The 21,363-nt window shown below is 42.7% G+C and overlaps 1 protein-coding gene across 5 annotated transcripts in view; it reads right to left on the bottom strand.

Annotated features, from left to right (window-relative positions):
- The window catches only part of PEAK1 (pseudopodium enriched atypical kinase 1), a 278,957-nt gene that overhangs the window by 194,051 nt on the left and 63,543 nt on the right, over positions 1-21,363 (bottom strand). For all 5 annotated transcript variants that reach the window (XM_027840539.1, XM_027840535.1, XM_027840537.1 and 2 more), the window contains exon 3: positions 13,004-13,133. The gene's annotated coding sequence lies outside the window, so the exon portion shown is untranslated. The remainder of the gene's footprint in view (positions 1-13,003; positions 13,134-21,363) is intronic.

The raw sequence follows: 21,363 nt of genomic DNA on the forward strand, positions 1-21,363 counted from the left end.
GTGTGTGTGTGTGTGTGTGTGTGTGTGTGTGTGTGTGTGTGTGTGTGGAATTCCACGCCACGTCAGGAGGGAAAGCATGCCAAGCTAGAGGAAGGCTGGGGCAAAGGCAGAGCCACAAGATGCAACGTCACATGTGAAGAACAGCCAGGCCACTGGTCCAGCTAAAACAAGAAGGTTAAGCAGGTCGGAAAAGCAAGTTGAAATGAAGTTGTGAAGGACTTTATAAGTAGAGGGGCTTGTTCTTCAGTCAATTGACTACGACGTGCTCATCAAATGCTCCCCAAGCACCAGGCACTGTGCTGGCCTCTGAGGACACAACTGTCAGCCAACTGGCACTGTTTAGATACCTACTGTGTGCCAGGCACAGTGATAAACACAGGGATACAAAGAAAAGCCAAATCCAGTCCCAGCTCTCCAGCGGTCTGTCTCCAAACAGGGGAGACAACACACAAACCGTTGTAAACAAACAAGCGTGGGCAGGAGCAGTTGGAGACGTCCTCAGAAGGAAGGTACTGAGACTAAGGGAGGCAAGAGAAGGCTTCCTGCAGAAGTGGGGATGTTAGTGGAGCCTTGAAGGAAGCCAAGGAGGCTCCGAGGCAGGGATAAGAAGGGAGGGAATTCCAGATACATGGCAGAGCCAGGGAGGACGCAGGAAGCTGGGGAAACGGAATGTGCTATGGGAGGGGCAGCAAGGTAGCCGGTGCTGCTGGACTGCAGGATAGTAGTCTGCCCATCTCTGGTAGAGAAGAAAAGAGGTGACGAGTACGAAGAATGAAACAATTCCAACTTGCAAGAAGCTCACATTATGAGGAGGAAGACAAGTGCACAGAAAACATACACATAGAGCATTAATGTAAAGTGAATAAATACAATGCAGCCCGAGGTGCTCTGGGAGTGGGAACAGGAGCAGATCTTCAGTTAGCATTCTGACAGAGCTCTAAGGCTTGCAGAGCCCCTCCATCTCTTATGTCACTGGATCCTCCCAACTCTGGGAGGCAGGGGCTACTCTTTATCCCTGAGACTTGGCCAGGGTCATCCAGCTAGGAAATGCCTGAAGCAAGATCTGAAGCCAGGTCTCCTCCCCTCTTTGCAGACGCTTCATGCAGAAGAAAGCTCCTGAGCTTTGTCTTAAAACAAGAGGGATTCTCTGAGATGGAGGTAAGGAGAGAGCAAGTAAGTGCATTCGAGGCATGAGGGATGGCCTCAGGTAGCAGTGAGCTACTGGAGTTTACAGAGAAGGGGAGTGACATCATCAGATCTGTGGATTTAAGAATAACATCGTGCCAGCACATGTGGGTCAGGCCTCACAAAAATTTTCTAAAACAGACTCTAAGTCAATGAGCTATTCCACAAATATTTGCATCTTCTAGGATTAGCAAGGGAAGAAACTTGTGGTAAAGAGACCAAATTAGGAGGCTATCACAATAATCCAGATGAGAAGTGGTAAGGGACTGAACCAGAGATAGGACTGGAAGAGGAAGGAACTGAGAGATCTGGGGGATCAAATGACTGAGACTTGGAAACTGATTGGCTGTGTGGGGGCAGAACCTTAGGGAAGCAGTCCTTGAGAGCCAGCGAAATCACTTCTCTTCTCATCACTGAAACTCAGAATTCCAGGCTGCCTCCCCTGCTCCCAGCCAGACCCGCCTGTAGCTCCAGTCAAACAAAGGACAGTCAACTTCCCTGATTTCATCATTGCCCCTAACTGTTTGACTTTCATGACTCAGAGCTCTGAAAGCGCAGTGCCTTTCTTCCCCCGCCTCAATTCTACACCTCTTTCTCCTCCTCTCTAGGCCTGCCAGGCCGCCTCTATCTTTCCTGAGGTGCTCTCCCCTGCTCTGGCCTCCCATTCCTTCCTCTAGAGTCGTGACCCTACAGTTCACTAGTTAAGCCAGACACACTAACCCTCTTCCCACCCTTGCTCTTTCTCTTCACCCTGCTCCAATCTCTGTTGCTGCCTCCACCCCTGGGCCTACTTCTGCTGTCTCTAAGACCTCTGGTCCTCCCACTACACCACAGCTGCCTCTCCAGGTGAAGACACTGAAGTGAACCAAAGGCAGGACTCACCTCACATGATAAATGTTTCTGGAAGAGTAGATGGCAAATTTATTTCATAAACCAAGCACTGCAGGGGCTCACTATTCAGCATAATCCAATGATGAATTTATATGCAAAGCAAATAATCACAACCTCATTTATTTGGTTTGTGAACCCAGATTTTCATATATTGGTTATGCCTAAAGCAAGGCACAACTGAATATTTATCTGGGAAAACGAACTACTGTGGAATGTTTCACCTTCTTGAAATATACTAAAATAATTCAGCTAACTTAGTACTTTCATAGCTGTGGTCTTAGATAATGAAAACTAATATCACAGGCTGCATAAATACTGGTACTTAGAAAAAAAGACAACAAATTCTCCTAAGCAACCAGTGAGAGAAGAGAGAAATAAATACGTGTTGAAAAATGATTCAGACATTTCTCTGAGCAAGAGCAAACAGAAAGATGGAGAATCCATATGTATTTAAAGAGTTGACAGTGCGAAGTAAAAAATGTCCTATTTGACCAAATTATCCAAACAAAACCAGAACAGAAGAAGTTTGTTGTATCCAATAAATACACAACTAAATAATCAAGGAAAATTAAAATGAATTCTAAGATAGACTACAAATCAATGAGATATCCCACAAATATTTGCATATTCTAGGGGAAAACGTCCCCCAGGACTCCTGAGTGTATACACAGTCTATATTGAAGGAGATTAGCATCTCAACCCTGATCACTTGTCTTGGCACTAGCTACGGTATGATTGTGTTTCTTGGTCTAGACTTGTAATTTCATCCTTGTGCAGCACGTGTGGTGTGGAAACTCCTTCCTCAAATGCAGACTGGCATCTCATTTGTAATTTCTATTGTTAAGAGAGTTTCCGGGGCAGAGAAAGGTTAAGTTCCTTGCCCAGGGACACTGCCAGGATGCACCAGAGGTAAGATATGAGCTTAGGCCTTCCACCTTTCAAAGTCAGGTCAGGGAATGGAAGACACAGCTGGCCCAGACTCTTCACCTGAAAACGGAAGAAGAGCTTTGGTGACAGCCTGGGTTCCGTAATGCCGAGTCAAGGACTCTCTCCTTTAGCACAAAATTCCTCTTTTTCTTATGAATGGCTAGTTGCAAACTAAAGAGGGATGGATGGACAAGATGATGATCTTTCCTCCTGCTGAAATAAACACATCTGACCTGTTTTAGCAGGTCTTCATTCTGGTTAACTTATAAGAGTAGGTAACTTTTAAAAAAATACTTGAGAATCCAAGGGCCTCGTTGCTGTTCAGTACTTTCAATCATGTCTGACTCTTCAAGGCCCCATTTGGGGTTCTCTTGGCAGAGATACTGGAGTGGTTTGCCATTTCCTTCTCCAGCTCATTTTACAGATGAGGAAAGTGAGACAAACAGGGGTGACTTGTCCAGGGTCACACTGCTAATAAGTGTCTGAGGCCAAATTTGAACTCAGGTCTCCCTCATCCCACATCAAATAAGTTAGTATTGATTCCCAAAAAAGGAACCCTAATCAAACATATAACTCTCTGCTGAAGCAGAAGAATCACTGCCCAGGGAGTGGGCAGCCATGTATTAGCTCACTGCCACCTTCAACGGTGCTGCCCTAGCTCCTCGCTCCTTTTTATGTCCCAATAGCAGAGATTCTCATGGCTGGGTAGCTAAACAGTGGTACAGTCCAGTGTTTCCCGTTAGTGCTTTACAAACTCTTTGGGTGTTCATGGTGACGGTCCAACAGGTTCATGCTAGAAAATTCTTCACTGGTGTCTTAAGCCATTAAATAGAGCAGCTAGATGGCTCAATGGATAGAGTTCTGGGCCTAGAGTCAGGAAGACCTGAGTTCAAATCTGAACACAGACATGCAGTAACTCTGTGATCTTGGGCAAGTCACTTAACATCTATATAGGAAGCAGCTAGGTGGCTCAGCTGATAGAGTGCTGGGCCTAGAGGCAGGAAGACCTGAGTTCAAATCTGATTTCAGACACTTACTAGAAGTAAATGGCAAAAAAATCCAGTATGTATCTTTAACAAAAAAACCCCATGGACAGTGTGGTCCACGTGGTCATGAACAGCTGGACACAGCTGAAAGACTGAACAAAGCAGTTAAATAAATGCCCAATTATGTTACAAATATATATTTCTTCTCTAACAATGAGCAGAGGAATGTTGGTAGCATCATATTTTGTTACAAAAACTTATAAATATTATGACTGTTGTATACTATTGGAATAAAAATGAGTATTCCCTCATCCCTCTCCCTTTCTGCACCAAATTTAAACTGTAAAGATCATGTGAACAACATGATTTTGGTTTTCAGGCAGTGATTACATAAAACTCTGACTGCAACATATTTTTGTAGTTTTTTTAACCTGTTATCAAATTGTTTCCAAAGTGCCACAAGGATTTGTGTCATTACAACACAATCCAATTCCTGAAGGGTACTTAGATACATGCACATACCCTCACTTGCATTCTGTGCACTGCACCAGAGTATCTGCCTCATTCCCCTCTGTAACCTGAAATCCTGCTTCCTCAGCTGTGTAAACACGTGGTCAATGTCACTTGTAGTACCATGAACCCTTGGCACCTCCATTAAAAATCACCTTGAAACCAACATGGACAGTCACAAACAGTCTGCAAAAACAAACTCTCACTGCCATGTTAAGGCTGTTTTCTCATTTCAACTTATCCTCTGCTTATGTTACAATTCTTCAGTAAGCTGGTCAGTCATCTAGTAGTTTCTGTGAGAGCATTGCTCTGGTGTGCTAATGGTGGAAGAGAAAAGAGTCATGTCTGGAGAGATTCCTTCCCTACAAAGGTTAGTCTATGTATAAACTCTTTTAACAACAATAACAACATCAAAAACAAAATACAACTGAAGTTTAAGTACATTTATCATTTAATATATCACTTGTCATTAGCCAATAAAAAAGAAATTATTTTATATTGTAAGTAGCTATTTGTTTTTATTGATTCATTGAGTGGCTAAATTTTTTTTAATGAATTTCCACCTTTCAGCAACAGAGCTTACAAAATCCTTCTACCATTTTCCACTATATATTTGTGTGAGTGAGCATTTTCACTTTATTCTTGTTTTAATAAAAATACAGGAATAAACTTGACGCAGGACCAGATTTAACACTGTCTGGTATGGAGCCAAATATTGCAAACTTTTGTTCAGATAAAAATAAAGTCCACCATCAAAATTAAGTTCATATATGATTATGAAATTGTTGAATATCTTCCAAGATCAAGCTTATTTTAATAAATTGTTATTTGTACTCAACAAAAATTGTAACACAAAGACATCGAATATGAAGTCTTACAGATAATAAGCAAATGAGGTCGTGTTGGATTACCTCTTAATTGTTACAGAAATGTCTCACATAAAATTTTTGTAACTGGAGTTCTAAAATGTTATATTTAGAATTTTCATGATTGTAAATAGAATAAAATTTTACATCTTATTATTGCAATTACATAATGTAAATTTTAATTTGGAAATTTTAGGGTAAAATGTATTATTTTAGTTATGGTAAGCACTAAGTGAATAAATTTAGTAGAATATTACGAGTACTACATTAAATCTGGGGTTCACAATACCTTTTTTTTTTTTTTTTGCTAAAATGGTTCATGGAACAAAATGCTGAAAACCACTGGTATAGACAATGAATGGTGGGGCCTTGCTACTGGCTGGCTATCCATTAGGGTTTTCAGCCTATTCCTGACTCCTAACTTTCCCTTTCCATGGGAAGGGCTATATCTCAGTTCTCTTGGGAGGAGGAAGGCTAGGGAGCAGAATCCCTATAGGGTGGAGGGTCTCTGTGGCTCATCTTATCTGGAGGATCTAGACTAGTACCATAACCACTACTTACAGCACTGTTTCTGTGGAAAAGTGTATTTTAAGTATAAAAAAAAATTAACAAAAGAACTTTTGGAATAAAAACCTTGCTTAAATTGGTTGTTCCTTGCACTGTATTTATGCACTCCCTAATGGAGGGGAAAAATTAGAGAAATACAGAAACACTAACAGTAACTAGGTTGTTCAGAATCAACCTATGTTAATACTTCCAGTGATTCACGATGACAACGTTGTGGGTTCCTCCCTCCACTTACAGAGATGACAGCATCTTGACAGCTGTCTAGACCATCTTCATGGTGTTGGAGGGTGATAACACTTGTTACCTTATAGACCGTTTTCAGGTAACATGTCTCTTTAATTTAGCGAAGTTATTCCTCAGACGACAGACACACAAGCAGATAGATGCCAAGCTTTAATGTGAAGTCAGAGGTGGTGCCCCACGAGCATCAGGTTCAGAACTCTGGGTCACTGTAGTGCCACATGAGAGAGCAGGGGGCGGCTCAGGTGATGAGGATCAGCGTGCGTAGGAAGAGAAGTTGGGCACTTTGAAAGATGCACGACAAGTCAACTGAGAACACTGTGATCACGTCACCTTAGTGGGAAAGGCATCATGAAGGACAAATATAATCAGAGAAGAAAGCGGGGAGGCTATTCAAGAATCTGCTTCATTAACCTTGAAAGAGTGAGAGGAACAGAAGAAACCACCTCCCGGGCACTCAGGAGACCCTCTGTGGAGGAGGTACAGAAAGGCAAGGAAAAGTATACAGGAGGAGGAGACCTGCTCTGGTGGAAGGAGTGACCACCACAGATACAACAACGTGTCGTGAAGCTTGGCAGGAAGCGGTATGGACCACATGGCTCACATGGCCCTGCAAACACCGCCAGATGGGGGGTGCAAAGCTACCTATTCTGCTCTCTGACACTGTGATCTGAAACCCTGAAATAGGAGCCCAGATGCTGGTAACTAGGGCAGCTTTTATCTGGAGCCTGGCTTTGGAAAATGCAGCAACTGGTCTGAGTGTGCAGAATCAGTTTGTTTAAGGAGGATGCCCATATCAGTAATGAGTCTCCTCGTCTATTAAATTATGGTTTAAAAAAAAAATCATAAGTTGGTTTTACCTTTTTCTAATTCATAGACTCTAGTAAGAAGTCACCGTCATGTCTTCTGAGCATGCTTGTGAAAGCTACTTTTGAGTCACACGCACACAAGCTTGCACTGTCTGTCTTTCTCACACACATACACACAAACTCACTTTAGAAAAGGTAATACTCTTGAGGGCAGCTCACACATACTGATTTGTGGTTTACAAATAAAAACCAAAAAATCCCCCTGGGAACTTAGCGGTGTAAGCATTTTTATCTCCACTTTGTGAATTAGAACAATGAGGCTCTGAGAACTTCTGTGACCTGCCCAGCTGGCGTCACACTCAGTAAAACATTCCCATGGTTCTTACCTCTAACCCAGCTTCGCTGTGTGACCCTGGGCACATCACTGGATATCTCAGGTCCCCAGATAATCCTATGACTGTAAGATGCCAATTTCCCTTGGTAGAGGGAGTTTCCTTACTGGGAATTCAACATTGATGACATCCAGGTCCAGTCACTCTCACCCCTTTTCTCATTCTTATTCCTTTTTCTCACTTTGTACTAGTTTTGCTCAAACATGGTGGTCATCTGAGTGTGCAGAATCAGCTCATTCAGGGACGATGCCCATATCAGTAACGACTCTTCTCTTGCCTTAAATACTTGGTTTTTTTTTTTTTAAATCACATTTTAGGTAGCATTCCTTGTCCTTTAGCCTTTTCTGATTCTTTCCTTGAAGAACATCTTCATAACCCAGAGAAGTAAGGCTTCTATAGGCTACGATCTTTAGCTTAATTCCTTATTCCTAATTGGTTTTTCCCAATGTATTTCTTAACATCCTTCTATTTCTACCTTTGCACAGAAGCCAGTAACTATTGAAGTCCATGTTAACTTAAGTTAGAAGGTCTGATGGAGTTCATAAAATTTCTCTACCTCTGCAACAGAGAGTGGCACAGAAGCTGCAGTTGCTTCCCCGGTCGCCTTTTATGCAAATACCCTAAGCCCTAGAATAGGAGATGACCACATGCCCCATGAAATGAGGTTATTTTGATGCCTCCAGGACACATGAAAGAACCAGCTCTGCCAACTTTCCTTTCTACCCCCTGGACAACCTGTGAGCCATCCTTCCATACGGCTACAGCTTCCTTCTTGCTTATGGTTTCATTTCTAGTGAAAAATGTCAAGACTGCCACAAATCAGTTCCTGCAGCAGATACTGGTCACACATCTCATGCTCAGAGTATCAAGAGTTAAGTCAGTTTAGAAAAGGTCCCAAAGCTATAGGATTCTTAGCCCCCTCTGCCCTTTGTTCTGCCACCTGGACACCAGCATCATGTTAATGGAAGGTGGAAAAACAGTGGTAGAAGTGTGTGTGTGTATATATGTGTGTGGTGCGTGCGTGTGTGTGTGTGTATGTCTGTGTGTGTGTGCATATATTTCATCGGTTGTCCTCAACAAAGAATCCATCCCCAAGTGGCTAGCCTAAGACGAAAGGGCCTCTTCAGACTCCCTGAAATAACCCCTTAGGCTGTGGCCAATGTGGTGCTTGAAGCCGTCCTAGTATGGGAGACTTTGCCATGACTTGCACTCTGTGATCAGTCTTTGAGAAATCAGGGTCATCTCCACACCCCAATGAGACACTGGGACAGGATTTTGTGGTGCCCTGTAAAATATGCACTTAAATTAATACTAATAATAACTGATATGCATACAACTCCTTAAGATTAAAGTACCTATGACACTTTATGTCTTGATCCTCACAACAACCCTGTGAAGCTAGTGATATGATTATTCCCATTTTGCAAATGAGGAAATTTAATTGTCCAGGGTAACAGAGCTAGTGTTGGAGGACGGATTTGAACCCAGATCTTTCCAGTTAAAAGTCTAGCTCTCTATCCTCTGTTTCCCATTGCCTTCCTGTATCTTTGCAGCCTGTACTAAATCTAATTATCCAATCCACGGCGAAGGACCAGCAGCACCTAATTACCGCATGCACAGTGAGTGTGAGCAGACTTCTGAATGGAGGGCGTTTCTCAGGCTGCAGATGGAACTCAGGCAGGGCAAAATCTGCAGTGAAAGCAGAGAGAATAAACAAAACCTGCTGTGTCCACGCTTGCCTGGCCCCAGGTCTTCTGCCTAAAAGACCACCGTTCTTTTCCCTATAGTATCTGAGAGAGGACAGGCAAAAGGCAAAAAATCAGGGCACTTTAGAGGCAAAACTATAGCATACAAAGCAATGAACAGGAAAAAGGGAGAAGGATGGCACAGGAAATGAAGATTTTGTAAAAACAAATTATCAAAGGGGCAGCTAGGTGGCACAGTGGATAGAGCACAGGCCCTGAAGTCAGGAGGACCTGAGTTCAAATCCGGCCTCAGACCAAACACTCGACCCTTACTAGCTGTGTGATCCTGGGCAAGTCACTTAACCCCAATTGCCTAAAAGTTAAAAAAAAAGGGGGGGAGGCAGCTAGGTGGTGCAATGGATACAGTACCAGCCCTGGATTCAGGAGGACCTGAGTTCAAATCTGATCTCAGACACATAACAATTACTAGCTGTGTGACCCATGGCAAGTCACTTAACCCCATTGCCTAGCTTAAAAAAAAACAAAAACAAAAAACAAAAACAAGTTATCAATAAATTATTGTTTAAAAAAAAAAAAAAGCAAAGAACAGCCAGCAGCCATGGAAGGATCATGATCATCAACCTGGAAGTTCCCAGACACATCGCCACAAGTCCAAAATTGAATTGAATTTTGATAAGACTCCTGTCTGAGATTCATTTGTCTGCTCATTCTGCTGAATAGAGATAACCTGGACACAGAAGTCTAAAGAGGAGGCTTAATGTAATCCTGAATTTAAATAGCAAACTAAGTTTTTATTTGCATCTTTGCCATCATTTAATGACAAATCCATTTGTTGTAGACAAATTCCAGAGATGGAGTTACCATTTAAAGCCATGCCATTATGCAAGAATGGGAAACAATGAACTGTAAAAAAATCAGGAGACAGGGCCATTTATCAGGCCTCATTTATTAGTAAAGCATGGCTTACTAGTCACAGTCCTCTGAGATGAATTGTGGGGATGTGGAGGAGGACCGAGGAGGGAGAATTCAATTTTGAAACACATTTTGTCCTTGTGGAGGACACAAGGAGGAGGAGGTGGAGCCTTTTCAGCGTTACTGCACAGACCTTCCTTAGCAGGAGAATGAAGCACTCAAAAGAGAGATCTTCGTGGCAGAGTCTATTTTTATTAAACTCCGAAACTTCATGATATGCAAGATGATGAAATACTGTGGACCCAAAATATTCTGAATACTTAAAATGTTTTCTAAGGTTTTTTTTACATTTTGACCACACCAGACTACAGACTACACTGCTAAGAAGCAGTGGGATGCCACGGAATGACCCCTGCCTGACCATGAAGTCAGGGGCCGGAGCCTAGGAAGCTCCCTGCTTTCCTACTTGCCACCTCTGTGACCACGGGCCATTTATTCATCACTCAGGGCCTCAGTTTCCTCATCTGCGAATGGAAGGGATTAGATAGAGGGTCTCTACAGACTCTTCCAAATCTGAACCCAATTCTCTTCCTTCCAACCCTAAAGCCTGTGATGCCTGGGCTCCACTTACCAATATGTTAAGGACAGTTATTTCACTGGGGTGGGGGGAGCACTCCTTCACCAACGGTGATCATTAATAACCTTTCTGTGAGTCAGTATATGGTTTTTCAAAATTGCTATGGACAAAAAGACTCATAATTCTGTAATCGAGCTAATAATGAGCTCCTCTGACCTTCTCTTCTCTTAGAGAACAGCCCATTGCTAGGTTGATCCTTGAAGACAACTGAGCCTAGGGGACCCTGTAATACCATGTACTGTGATTCAAGGCCTTGAAGAACCTTGGGTCATTTCTATACCACTAGAAGGCGTCAGAGAAGGTCTTGAGTGAAATCTGTAACATTTTCAGATGTGTTTTGGAATAGACACGTACATCAGAGGATGATGGTAAAGATGGCAAAGGGAGGAAATGTGCCCTGTGTATTCTGATCACCAGATCAGTCATAAAGAACTGATGTACAAAATTATCAAGGTGTGAACAGCCATCTCAAAGGATTTCAGTCCCAGAGCTGAACACTGAGTTTATTTAGGGCGCAGGCAATGCAGCAGTGATCTGACAGTTTGAGCTCCTACTGAGATTTGCCGCATGCGTCAGCAGAAACAATGAGGCATACTTGCTTCACAAGAAGAAGAGAAAGTCCAGTCTTCCTTGCCATAACCTAGTGGACAAAGGTTCTGCCTTTGCCTTTGGCCTACAGCCCTCTTGGCTTAACAAGGAAAATGTCCTGTGTGGCCGGACTTTCGTTTTGGTCAAAGGACTGAAAAAAGAAAGGCCTTGTAAAGTCAGTTGTGAGGTGTACACCTTCTTCACTGGCAGCTCACATCCCAATGATTCCATCGTTCCAGGCTCTGGTGAGTGTCATTAACAGCGTGGCAAAGAAACCGCACACAAGTGATCTACTCGCCTTCACGCAGGCGACCTCATGAGCACATGGCAAAGAAAACCCCAGAAACCCTAGCAGCTCTCCTGAGACACTGAGGCAGTCTCGGTGCAAAATACTCCATGAGAAAGTTTAAACACATCAACACATTCTTCTAAGGGAAGATATGGATGAGAATTACTTTCAGGTCAGAATAAAAGACCAGATTCTGGAAAGATGAGGCACCAGTTCTCATTTCTAACCAGGAAGCCCAAAGTTGCCATCCTTCAGTAAGTAAACTAGATATTTGGCTTTAAGCTGCTTTCAAAAGTCTGTTGCCAATGTCACTCCCTGATTTCTAGATTTGAAGAATTAATCCTAACATCATTAAATGAGCCTAGTATTCAACTGACATTTTGCTGCTTTTTAAAGTCTATTCCCTAAGAGACAATAGAGTATGGATAAAATATATCACATAAAGCTTTTTCTTGGCTAAATGTATTAAACTTTTCTAAAACCCAAATTTGACACAAACTCATTCTTTAAACCCAAACAAAACTCAATTAATGTAGAAAAATACAAGTCCTACAGGAGTCACATCTCTAATGACTGAGTTAGGGGGTGAGAGAGAGAGAGAGAGACTGACTGCAACATGAAACAATAGAGGGAAGGCAAGGAGAAAGAAAGGGGACGATCACTTTCCTCACAAGAAGGCATGCTGCCAAGACGGCTTCATGGCTAACCCTTTATGCTAACTTCCACTGTTTCTCAAGGTCTGTGCACAGAGGAGGACTAGGGCAGGGAGAAGAGACTAGGACCACGATTGCCTAATCTGCTTGGAGACAACACAATGATCCTTCCGGTTTACTGGAAGGTGCCCTGACCTTGGAGCCACGAGGCCTGGATTCGTATTCTAGCTCAACAACTTAGCTGCATAACCTTGGAAAATCACTTCCCTCAGTTTCCCCAACTTTAAAATACAGATACAGGCAACTGTGATGACTGTATGATCCCTGCTGACTCCAGGTTTTGAAATAATGACCACAAGACCCAGAAAACCCACCCCTAATGGCGAGCATCCCTGGCTGCCTTCCCTTGTCTAGAAGATAATTGGAAGAAAGATGGACTCAAGGTCTATGCCACCAGGCAAAAGTGCAGAGGGTCAGAAAAGGTAGTTTGCACACCTGTCACTTTTCTGAACCAACATCAACAAATGTCTTATTCAATCTACCCTTTTGGGATAATAAAGTCATAAGAGAACAAAGGTGCCATGGTTTCCATGTCATCTCTTCTGAAAATAAGCACTCCTGCTTTGCTGCAGAATTTAAATAGCAGCAGGAGGTCATCATTCTCTCTACTCTGTTGACACATTCTAACTCATTTTATGAACCTAGTTTTCCTTTCTATTCCATAACACAAGGAAGAATCTTTCTGGAGAGGAATTCCATCTAGCAGAGTTGATGCTGCCAGTCCCTTGGGAGGGAAGGCCGGCTCAGGCGGCACTGAAACAGCCGGTAAAAGCCAATTTTCTTACCTTTTAATTGCTTTCTGTGACTACCTCGAACCAGAGCAGGTGTCCACTTGGGAAACAGTAAGTAGCCTGAAGAGTCACATTGTAGGGGCTGGGGACCAGGAGCCTTCTTTCCAGCTCAAAAATGCTTTAACTGGAGGATGGAAGAGAAAGAAGGGTCAATATGCATGAAGATTTATTATTAATTGCACATTGGAACATTAAAAAAAGAAAAGCCCTACCAAATTATTCACAAGATTTTGTGATTTTGCGTGAATTACAGAGTATCCCAAAGACGGAATGAGTGATTTTGTGAACTAGGGAGTTCTCTCTCTCCTCCCCCACCCCGCCTGGGTCTAGTGTGGGCAGAGGATGGACCATCAGCCCAGCAGGCCTGCTGGAGAAGGCCTCCTCCATTCACAAAGCCGTCAAGACACTTTGTGCCATACAAAATGTTTTCACTGGCTTGGTCCAAGTCCCTGAGTTATCTCCAAGTCATCAACCCAGCAGATGAGACTCAAATGTGACACGTGCTCCTCACGAGAATTCCCCTTGGGAGGAACTCCCCTTAGGAGTGACTGTTAGAAAGCCCTTGGTGGGAATGGGGCGGAGTCCTAGCAAGGGCCCAATTTTCTATGCCAGAGAAGGTCAGCCCCAAACCACTTTCTGAATGACTGTATCCATCAGTTCCCATCACAGCCAGCTCATTGCAACAAGGATCAAGAGCTCAGGTCAGTTTGTCTGGACAAGGGGACCTCTGAAACTTGTAAGAGCTCAGCTCTCACAGTGGATTAAAATAGCAGAAGGGAGCACCCAACAATCAGCTCTGGACTTGAGGGAATTCTTGTTTTAATCCCTGACGGGCCTGTAGTCACCAGAATCCCCTGGAGATGAAACACTTCTGCTCTGAAAGAGCCCCTAAAAGGAAAACTCAGGCAGGTGTGAGATTTTGCCCCAGCCTGGCTTTGTGATCCTTTCTGGAGAAGCAAAATGAAAACAAAACATTTTTGGAAAATTCAGATATATCTAATTGGGTTTCCTTCCTCAGCAAGACCAAACTAGTTATTTGAAAAGTTTCAAAGCAAAGACGGTGCACAGCTAATATGAAATTAAGCAACATTCTTTAAAGAAAAAAAAAAAGGATAGAATGGTGAGGGAGAATTTGCTTAGCCCGTTTAAAGGATGAATTATGTTTTTAGCGAGCAAAGACTCCCAGACATATTGTATATTGTACATAATGCTGACGAGCCTTTTTGTAATGGTGCTGACTTGTGAAATTCCCCCAAACTATTCTTAGGGGCATTTGTAGTAGATGCATTTGCTCACAAAGGCATTTTGGTAAATCATTAGCCATTCATTTTATGGAAGGAGAGTGTGAGAGGAAATCATATGGATCAAAAGCCTGCTAAAACCACATTAGACGACAATATATATCATCTCCTCCTTGTATAGCAGGGCTATCACTTTTTCATAGAAAATTAGATTAGTCTGACAGGAATTACTCTTTAAAAATTCAAGCTGCTCATTGTCTACTATTCCGTCTGATTTTTAGGTGTTGCGATGAGACTTTTAAAATGATTTATTCTGGTATTTTTCCAAGTGTGAAAACATTCAGTTTCTATTTGAAGAGCTTAAGAGTGCCCTTTGCAAATATCAGAATTATATATGTGGACACATATAAACACTGGGAAAGGGAGCAAAGGACTAGAAAAGATGTAAGACACACAGTCTGTAGGACATAGCCGAGCCGCAGAAGGTGACACAGAAAACAATGTAAGAATGACTGATCACAGGGACAACTGTTACCTCTGAAAAACTGGTCGGAGAACCCTCCATACAGCTGGGGAGTGGGCTTTCTTTCCTCTACAAAGAAATCAGGTCATGCTTTGAACTGATTCCTTCCACTCTCTCTGCCAGGGCATGGGACAGAGAAGGCTGGTTCTGACCAGTCTTTGGGTCACTTCAACTCTTTGGAGGTCACCACACTCTACAGTAACCAAGAACCAACAAATGCTTGCCCTCAGACACAAGGGGAAGAGGGTGGGAATGGCAGGGTCCAACATGCCTGAGAAATGGGCATTTGCAGACTTCATCTGATTACCTCCAGGGATGGGAAGCTCACCACATCTCACTCTTTTAATAGATGGCTCTAACTGTTAGGAGGTTTTTCCTGGGATGGAGACAAAACCTGCTTTTCTCCAGTTTCTACCCACTGGTTTCTCTGAGACCACACAAAGAAGGTTCAATTTCTATCTTCTCCACCCCCTCCCTGCCATCCAAGTCTTCTCTCTACCTCCAGTTTTTTCCTGCCTGAGTCTAGAGGGGCTTGATACTGAACTGCTCACCATCCTGATCCACTCCTCTGGGATGCACCAGCCTGTCAATCCCTGAGGACGACAATTTGTCCACAGCTTTCCTAAGTAGGAGTTATGGAGATGGCATTGCCCGAGGCAGTCCAGGGAGGCAATTACCTCCTCAACTTCACTTGCCAAGCGGCCCAAGAGTCTGTTAGCGTTTCCAATTAAGGGGTCACACTGACATGACGGGCCACTAGAAGCACAGGTCTTGGTTATGTAAATTACTACCTAGCATGTTCTGTCCATTAGGTATTTATATGGGGGATATTTTTTTTTTAATTTCCCAAATCAAAATGAGATGTAGCGGTTTGGTATTCTTGACAGAAATGAAGGAGTTAAGTAGACTACCATACTCAGAGCTTATAATCTAAAATAGATAACAGTGAGGTAACATAGTATTACTGTCAGGGTCACTGGGCAAGATTACCTATGTAATTACCTATTACTTATTACTGGGCTATGGGAAGGTGGTAGCACATGGGGACCCAATTCCCTAACAAACACCCCAACTCTAAAGGGCACCAGCAGGAACTATCATAAAGTCAACCCAAAAGATTCAACCATAAACACCTCCATCGATTGAAGGCTGCACGGACTGCCAGAACCCTGTGGAATGCAGACAGGCTAAGGGAGCAGGAAGGCAAAGGGCAAACCAGCCCCATTTCATAGCAGGGGCCAGGGCCAGACCAGTACCCAGTGTGGTGGAGGCTGCCCAGAGGCCTCCTCCCCCATCTGCAGCAATGGCTCCAGGGAGCCTGGGCCTGAATCTCGGCAGGACACAAGGCCAGACAATTCCTTCCAAAGAAAAGGCTCAGACACAGCCACCAACCTCCGGATCCAGCAGGCAAACCTGTGGGAGCAGAGCTCGATTCAAGCACAAACCCCTAATCCAGAAAGTGAGGCTAAATTATGAATTAAAAAAACAAAACAAAACAAAACTGTGAAACACAATCAAGAAATGCCTTGGAATGAGAGGAAGAGAATAAATATACAAGTCCATGCAGAGATGGAAGGAAAAGCATGTCTCAGACACAAAGATGAAAAGAGGAGCTGCAAGAAATGAAGACAAGAGACACACAGTGAAAGACGGAAGAACCAAGAGCAAGAAGAACTAGCACCTTGGGAAAAACAGTGCTCAGTTTTATAAGGCGTCTGTGAACAACAACTCTTGGGAAAACAGGTCAGGGAGCCATCATCTAAGAATCGCTGGACTGTCAGAAAATTACCCCCCCAAAAAAGCCTCCGATACCATATTTCAAGAAGTTAGAGCCAGAGGCTAACGGGAAAATAACAAGAATTCACCAGTCACCCCTGAAAGAAATCCCAAAACAAAAACTCCTGGGAATGTCAGAGAAAATAAAGAGATTTCAGGTTAAAGAAAAGCTGTTGCAAAAAATCAAAATGAAAGAGTTCAATCAAGTACCAAGAAGCTACAGTTAGAATCACACAAAACTTGGCAGATGGCTGCCACAAATATGAGAAGAACCTGGAATATGATATTCCAAAAAGAAAAAAGAAGAACTTACAACCAAAACTGAGTGTAATCCTACAGGGGGGAAAATGCATCTTTAATGAAATAAAGGCTTTCCAAGCACTGTTGATGAATAGGTCAGAAATGAGTCGAGGTTTTTGAAATGAAAATTAGAGGAGACAAGTGAAACAGAAAGGTTAGATCATTTGATCAAATGGGCAAGACTAGACAAACTGATTCAATACTAATGGAGAAGTAATAAGTATCCTCTCAGAGCTCTAATATCTGTAAGGATGACAGATAAAGCTAAACAAGATGGGCACAGGGCCTGGGGGTGACTTTTTTATGTTTTGTTAGTCTTAAGAAAAAGGAAAGTTAGGGGACTCAACAGGGAAGGGAACTTACTCTCTCAAATAGAAGTATATGGGGGGGATGAGGAAAACCTTGGAGAAAGGCAGGTATCCCAAGCACTGCTCACTCTCACCTGAACCAGAGGAAGGAAAGCAGATTACAGCCCCCTATCCCCCAACACACACACACACACACACACACGCAGAGCGAACAAATATAGTAAACTCAACAGAGAAATAAAAAACCAGAGAGGGAGAAGAGAGAAGGAGGTTTAAGAGGAGGAGTATTCCAGCGGAAAAACCTGAACAGGGTGGGGCAAGGGGGAGAGAGGAGGGGCAGCAACAAATCTTCCTTATTGCTTCCAGGATCTTCCGGCATTCACAGTCCTGTATTCTAGTTCCTTCCTATCTTCCCAATCTTCTTACACCTTACTCCCCAACATGTACTCTTCAACCTCGTGCCAGTGCCCTCCTGGCCGTCCCACTCTTATCTCTTGGTTCTGGGCATCCTCTCTGACTGTCCCCCATGCCTTGAACACTCTTCCACTCCACCCTACTTACCTCCCTGGCTTCCTTTAAATCCCATCTTTTACAGGAAGTCTTCCTCTTGTTGTTGTTCAGTCATTTCAGTCATATCCAACTCTTCATGACCCCATCTGGGGTTTTCTTGGTAGAGATACTAGAGTGGCTTGCCAGTTCTATCTCTAGTTCATTTTACACACGAGGAAACTGAGTCAAAAAGGATCAAGTGACTTGCCCAGGGTCACACAGCTAGTAAGTGTCTGAGGCTGGATTTGAACTCAGGTCTTCCTGACTCCAGGCCTGAAGCTCCATCCATTGTGCCACCTAACTACTCAATTTTGGCACCTTCCTTCTATTAACTACTTCCCATTCATCCTGTATGTGGCTTGCTTTGTATATATATTTTTGGTATGTTGTCTTCCCCCATTAAATTGTAAGCTCCTGGGGGCGGAGGCTGTCTTTGCCTCTTTTGCGCCCCCAGTGCCTAGCACAGTCCCCAGCATAGAGCAGAAGTTTGAGAACAGCTGGCTGATGCTTCAGGATAGGATAGGTGAGGATTCCAATACACATGAACAAAGCTAATTCCTGTGTTGGACAGCCTTCAGTGAAGGGAGGATTGAAAGTAAAGACAGGAAGAAAAACCTGAACAGGGTGGGGCAAGGGGGAGAGAGGAGGGGCAGCAACAAATCTTGTCATTTAGAGATCAAAGTTGTCAGGCAAACTCCTCCCTGGGCACCTTCTGCAGTTATTAAGTGGAAAGCAAAGCAATTCTACTTTTAATTAATCTGTTCCAAATCTGCATTGTCATTTAATGTCATTGCTAGCAGAGAAAACTACGCAGTGGAAGCAAATATTTTATGACAGATTTTTTCCGTGTACTTATATTTCAAAAAAGGGCATGTGGTTAATCTGTTTAGTGGAATGAATAAATCATTTTCATAACACCAAGAAAAAAAAGGGCAGTACAGGGTGGGGCACACAGGACAAAGAGAGGAAAAAGTTCAAGCAGACAGGATCAAGGGAAATATACAATTTACAGTCGTAACTGGGAACGTGAACTCACCAATATAATGGAAGCCCATAGAAGAATGGATCAGAAAGCTGAATCCAACAATAATGTGCTTACAAGAAATACTTGAAATAGGAGTAGCAATCATAATTTCGGACAAGGCTGAAGCATAAAAAAACATGAAAAAAAGAAACAAGCAGAGAAACTCCATTATATGAGTAAAGGTTCCAGAGATAATGAATCAATATCAATATTTAATATAGATGCATTGAACAGAAAAACATATGAATACTTAAAGGAAAAACTAATTCAACTGCAAGGAGTAAAAAATGACAAACTACTATAATTATGAAGGCCTATTCTCTCCCTGTTCACTGACTGCTTTTCTGCTGTCTAAATATTTCCATATTTTCCTCATCCTTTAAAAAAATTCTCATTTGATTGGACCATCCCCTCTAGCCATAAGCCTCTATCTCTCTTCCCTTTCAGTGGTAAAACTCTTTGAGAAAGAGGAACAAAATAGGGCTCCACTTCCTCCACTCTCATTCCTTTACAACCTCTGGCTTCTGACTTCCACGACCTGTTTAATCATTAACATTTAATGGCCTTTTCTCAGTCCTCATCCTGCCTGACCTCTCCGTCATCTCCGACACTGTCTATCACCATCCTCTCGTGGGCGCTCTCCTCCTTCTCCCTGGCCATGACACAGCTCTCCTGGCTCTTCTCCTGCTGGTGTTCTCAGTTCGCTCTGCTGGTCCTTCATCGAGCTCACACCCCTCATCATGGGTCTATTCTTGAACTTCTTTTCTCCATCTTGCTGCTTGATGATCACACCATCTCTCATGGATTCAATTATCATCACTATGCAAATGATTCTCAAATCTACTTATCCAGCTCTAACCTCTCTTCTGACCTTCAGGTCCAGCATCACCAATGGCCTATTGGACATCGTGAACTGGATTCCAATAGACAACTTAAACTCAGAACGTCCAAAACAGAACTCATTATCTTTTCCCCTCCCTTCTTCCAAACTTCTCTATTACTGTTGAGGGCATCGCTATCTTCCCAGTCATCCAAGCTTGCAACCCTGGCGTCATCTCACCTCTTCACTTGTCCTCACCCCACATATCCGATCTATTTGTCAAGTCCTGTCAATGCTACCTTTCCAATATCTCTAGTACAGGCTGACCTCAGAGATACTGCAGGTCAGTTCCTGACCACCTCAATAAAGCAAGTCACATGAATTTTTTGGTTTCCCAGTGCACAGAAAAGTTATATTTATACTACATTGTAGTCTATTAACAGTATTATGTCTAAAAACAATGTATATACCTCAATTAAAAATACTTTATTGCCATAAAGTATTAAGCATTACCTGAGCCTTCAGTGAGTTGTAATATTTTTGCTGGTGGAGGGTCTTGCCTCAATGCTAATGGCAGCTGACTGATCAGGGTAGGGGTTGCTGAAGGCTGGGGTGGCTGTGGCAATTTCTTAAAATAAGACAACACTAAAGTTTGCCGAATTGATTGACTTTTCCTTTCACCTGAACACTTGGAGGCCATTGTAGGGTTACTAACTGGCCTAATTTCAATATTGTTGTGTCTCAAAGAATATGAGGAGAAGGAGAGAGATGGGGAATGGCCAGTCGGTGTAGTAGTCAGAACATATATATTTATTGATTAAGCTTGCCGCCTTCTATAGGCACAGTTCTTGGTGCCCCAAAACAACGGCATTAGTGACATCAAAGATCACCGATTACCTAACAGATATAATAATAATAATGATGAAAAAGTCTGAAATATTGTGAAAATTACCAAAATGTGACAAAGACATGATCTGAGCACATGCTGTTGAAAAAATGGCACTAATAGACTTGCTCAACACAGGGTTGCCACAAACCTTCAATCTGTAAAAAATGAAATATCTGTGAAGTGCAATCAAACAAGGTATGCCTGTACTTGCCCCCTTCTCCACTGGGGTACTGCCACCATCCCGGAGCAGGCCCTCATGTCTAGATGACTGTAACAGGAGTGGAGGAGACACTAAAAAAGCCTCTCTTATAAAAGCATTAAGAAATCACCTAAAGTTTTTTTTTTAATGTCTTCAAAACTAAATGTCATAGGTTCCTTGTTAAAAAATAGAGATGATTTTCTATTTGTTTGAAGATTACTTAAATAGAACAGTCAACAGATGAATGTGTATTTAGTCAAATAGTCCACTGCGCCATCAATACTTTTAATTTGATATAAATAAAAATTCTTCTACCAAATCTCTCAAATCATCTTCTTTCCCTTCACTTTGGAGTTTCAAGATAACCTCAGTCTAAATGATTCAATTTCATAAAATAATTATGTCATAAACCTTGCACTGTATCAAGCTGAAGAATGAGACAGGATAGGAAGACTGATTTTTTAAAAAAGGAAAATATTCTCTTGGAGATGAATGAACCAATCAATAAACTTCCTGAATAGAACGGCTAGTCAGATTATATAGTTAGGATGACATGGCAGATTATTTATAATATTCAGCTTCTGGATGGACCAAATGGCTTGTGGGGAGGGAGGGAGAGGGAGGGAAGGAGAGAGAAGGAAAGAGGAGGAAAGAGAGGGAGAGAAAGGATTGGGGGGGAGGAAGAAAGAGGAGAGAGAGTGAGCACAAGGTTTCTAAGTCCAATA

Source organism: Vombatus ursinus, unplaced genomic scaffold (assembly GCF_900497805.2).
Source record: "Vombatus ursinus unplaced genomic scaffold, bare-nosed wombat genome assembly UNPS02014847.1, whole genome shotgun sequence".
Lineage (NCBI taxonomy): Eukaryota > Metazoa > Chordata > Mammalia > Diprotodontia > Vombatidae > Vombatus > Vombatus ursinus.